The sequence below is a fragment of the Neolamprologus brichardi genome, chromosome 7, assembly GCF_056152115.1.
Source record: "Neolamprologus brichardi isolate AB-2024 chromosome 7, ASM5615211v1, whole genome shotgun sequence".
NCBI classification, from domain to species: Eukaryota; Metazoa; Chordata; class Actinopteri; order Cichliformes; family Cichlidae; genus Neolamprologus; species Neolamprologus brichardi.
The window spans coordinates 58,410,648-58,415,344 of record NC_142110.1 but is presented as its reverse complement, the minus strand read 5'-3'; positions in this window follow the sequence as shown (position 1 = coordinate 58,415,344).

Below are 4,697 nucleotides of genomic sequence, written 5' to 3'. Positions count from 1 at the left end.
GAACTCACCCGAAACTCTGGCTGATTGGGACCCACACCCAGTTCCACACCTTGGCTCAGGCGATTAGAGGATCATCAGGGGGTCCTTTTGTCCCTCTGTGGGGGGACACTCCCACTAGGGTTATATCTGGGACTCCCCACCATTTGACCTTAGAACTGAAGAAGCCTCTCGGATGAGAGGTGAAACGTCTTCAAGTAACTTAAAGAAGTCCAGACGCTTTTCTTTGCAAGCTCCTTTGACTATTAATGCTAGGGGTCTTCGTAACAACTTAAAACGTAAAGCCACATTTCTTTATGCAAAGCAACTTAAATCTGACTTTGTGTTTTTACAAGAATCTCACTCTACTATCAACGATGTTAATTTTTGGCAATCTCAATGGGGAAATTCTATATGGTTATCTCATGGAACTGAACGATCAGCAGGGGTATCAATCCTAAAAAACAGATATAATGGGGATGTTTTACATACAGAATGTGATTCTGCAGGTCATTACATATGTCAAGTCATAAAATCTAATGATTTAGTCTTAATTGTAACTAACATATATGGGTTTAACACAAAGCTAGAAAATGATCATTTATTTTTGACGATTGAAAAAAAAAATCTAGCTGGTTAAATAAATTTCCAAATGCAAAATTATTACTAGGTGGAGACTTTAACTGTATTATGGATGCTGAATTAGATAAATTTCCTCCAGGACATTCGAACAGAATTAATACCACATTGAAGGCTGTTATGGTACGCCTTAAACTCACAGACATTTGGAGATTCAAATATCCTCAGTCCAAAATGTTTACTTGGTGCAACAATTCTAACTCAAGACATTCAAGGATAGACTTTTGGTTAGTTTCGGAGAGCTTTGACAGCAATAGCATAGATGTAGGTGCTTGGCCTTCTCCAGCAACAGATCATAAAGCCATATATATTAAAACAAATCTAACTTCTCTATCTAATTCTTCTGTTGTTAAATTTACATACTGGAAACTCAACAGCTCATTATTACAAAAAGACAATGTGAAAAAGGAGCTTAAAGAACTGATTCTACAAAGCCTTTGATACGGTGGAGCATGAATTTATATTTCAAGCTCTGGATAAGTATGGTTTTGGCTCTTACTTCTCTACAGCGAATAAAACATTATACCATAACAGTAACAGCAGTATTAAATTAACAAACGGTACTTCACCCAGATTTAACATACAAAGAGGGATAAGACAAGGCTGTCCCATTTCTCCATACCTGTTTTTGTTAATTGCCCAACTATTGTCTAACCATATGAAATCAAGCAATGTAAAAGGTATATTGCTAATTGGCAACGATTTACTCATAACACAGTTAGCGGATGACACTAAAAGATGAAGATCAAATCTCTATTGCTATTGAAACAATCTCCATATTTTCCAAAGCTTCTGGATTGTACTTGAATATTCCTAAATGTGAACTTATGGCGATAAAAGAATGTTCAAAAACAGCTTTGTATAACATTCCAATAAAACAAGAAGTTCGTTATTTAGGTATCATAATAACCAAAAACCAGGAAAGTAGAATCACTCAAAATTTCTATCCTATTCTAGAGAAACTCAAACACAGATTTAATCAGTGGCTCTTAAGAGATTTGTCGTTAAAAGGCAGAGTATTAATAACTAAAGCAGAAGGCATCTCTCATCTTACACTTACGCTGCATTGGCATTGCACCTTGATAAAAAACTCATAAAAGAGGTTGATAAGTTACTTTTCAACTTTATCTGGAAAAATAGGACACACTACATTAAAAAAAACAGTTCTTATGAACTCCTATGTCAATGGAGGACTTAATGTGTTAGATTTTAACACTTTAAATAACACATTCAAAATAAATTGGTTAAAGACTCTAATTACTAATCCTACTTCCATTTGGAATACTATACCTGTGTTCATGTTTTCTAAGTTAGGTGGCACTGAATTTTTCCTTACTTGTAATTTTGATATTGATAAAATCCCTTTAAAAATCTCTGCTTTTCATCGTCAAGCTTTTTTAGCATGGACTCTTATTTACAAGCATAACTTTAGTCCACACAGTTATTATATCTGGAATAACAAGGATGTTTTATTTAAAAGAAAATCTCTCTTCTTAGATAGTTGGTTTAGGAATAACATTGTTTTAGTCAACCAATTATTTGATTCAAATGGTACGCTTTTCTCCTATGAAGAATTTTGTTTACATTTCAATTTAGCTATAAATCGTCATGATTATACAAAAGTATTTGGATCAATACCATCAGGGGTTTGTATGCTGTTTAAGAATCAACCTAATATCACTTCATTCCACAGGCCGTTGGCATCTCCCATACAAACTTTTGTTGGCAAGATTTGCTTTTCTAAGCAATCTAAAAACAACAATAAATCGATCAGAGCTTTATTTCAGAGTACCATAACCACGCTACCATATGTCATTTTTTTCTGGAACCGGCTGTCAGATGGTATTATGTGGAACGAAGTTTGGAGACTCCCTAATCAGTTTTTAATTACCAACAAAATTAAAGATATTTCTTATAAATTAATACACAGAATTTATCCTTCTAAAGATTATCTTCAAAACAAATTCAAATTAGACATTGATACAAGCTGTAGCTTTTGTAAAACTTCCAAGGAATCTACTATACATCTTTTTTGGTTTTGTAACCTTGTACAAGACTTTTGGCAGAGTTTATGTGTTTTTATTTCAGAAAATATATTTAAAGGATTTGTACTGTTTTGGAAATATGTCTGCACAAAAACCAAAAATAATTCAACTTTGATAACAGATATATGATTAACTCGTTAATTTTAATGGCTAAATTTCATATTCATAAGTCCAAATGTTTAGGAAGACATCCCTCTTTTTATGTATTCTCCTTTGAACTTGTACAGTATCTTAACTCAATTAAGAACTCCACTAACCCAAAAGCTATAAAAACTATTGGTGTTTGTGAAAAAAATCAAGATCTTTCAATCAGTTTATTCTTTGGCTTGATCAGTTACTTTCCCCCTAGCATATTTATATTGTTGTTTCTGAATACTGTTCTTGTATTTGTTTATCTATGCATACAATTCTTTTGTAAGTACAACACCATTATTGTGGTACTATTTAATTCCATTTTGTATTGTACTGATGTTTAAATAAAGGTTTGGAAAAAAAAAAAGACAGCTGCAGTCACGGAGAAACTTGCGTTCTCTGTTCGCGAATAGCAGATAGAGCGTAGGCTGAGAGGACGCCCAGCGTTTACGCTACGAAAACACGACCGAGTGTTTTAACCTGACAGCCTGAGGTGTTCTTCAGTAAACTGGACTACCCGACAGAAGGACCCGAGGCCCCGCTGCACTTTTTCGGTAAGTTAAACGTGTTTGTAAGCTAATCTGTAATACCGTCCTTAGCTAGGTCCTGAGACCAAGCTAGCTAAGATGAGCACTCGGCTGTCAGGGTTCGTTTAGCTGTGCAGGTGAATGAATTTACTGAAGAAATCAAGAGAAACGCCCTGGGCTGCTCAGTCACTAATTACTGTTACTGTACTTTTATTACAAGTATTATACTGTAAAAGCAACAGGCAGCACCCTGCTTCAGCTCCTGTGCAGAGCTGAATATTAAATATGTGCAAAGAACAGCATGTTTTCAGTCTCTTGCCACATCTGTAAAGTATGGGTGCAACGATACTCCTATCGATATTGAACCATTTGATACAGTACTTTCGGTTCGGTACGCATATGTATCGATCAATACAAAATTTTTAATTTATTTATCAACTTTTCTTCCAACGATGCTGTCTGTGTTGAGCGCTCAGTGGATCTGCGTTCGACTACTCCGCCTAGACTGCACTGTCTAGCGCAGATCCAGCTAAGCTCGTTGCAACATGGCAAATTGAACCTCCCCCACTCTCATTCAGATCTGGCCTGTGGAACTATTTTGGTTTTCATGTGATGTATGACCCTGAAGGTAAGCTGTCATGGACAAAAGTAAAACAGTATGTTGGATGTGCCACGCAATGCTCAATTACATGGGTGGTAACTACTGCGTTAGCGCAGTTAGCTCGTTAACGTGTTGGCCGTCCAGCCCCACGCATGGGGCAATCCGCGGTAGCTCGTTAACGGAGATTTACCGCGTTATGGCGTTAATATGTTTAATATGCTGCTGAGAATATAGCCCAGAAGACGTGTATAGTATAGCTTTTATTTTGGAAAGAGAAATTTCTCTGTAGTAAACTCTCTTTTCCAAAGATGAGTGATTTCTTGATCAGATAGATTTTTTTTTTTTTTTATCCCTTTGTTGTTTCAGCAACATTAAATTTGAAAACTGTACGTTTGAGTTAAAATATATATTTATAATTTTAATAAATGACAAATTAAAAAAGCATGAACATTTTTTGTATCGAAAAAATATCAAACCGTGACACCAAAGTATCGAACCGAACCGTGAATTTTGTGTATCGTTGCACCCCTACTGTAAATGTCACGGGGTGGAAAGGGACAAGTTTCTAGGGTTTTTTTACTATGCATGTTTTGCTGTGTTTTACCTTTTTTAATATTTTAATATTGTACATTGGTTTGTTTTTATGAGTTTTACTGCATGTTTTTATGGTATTTATTTGGTGACTTGTCCTGGAAAGACTCCGCCCCTACCTGATTACAAACCTAATCACACCTGGGAGGTCCCAGAGGCCAATAAGAGGGCCTGGCAGACCACAAA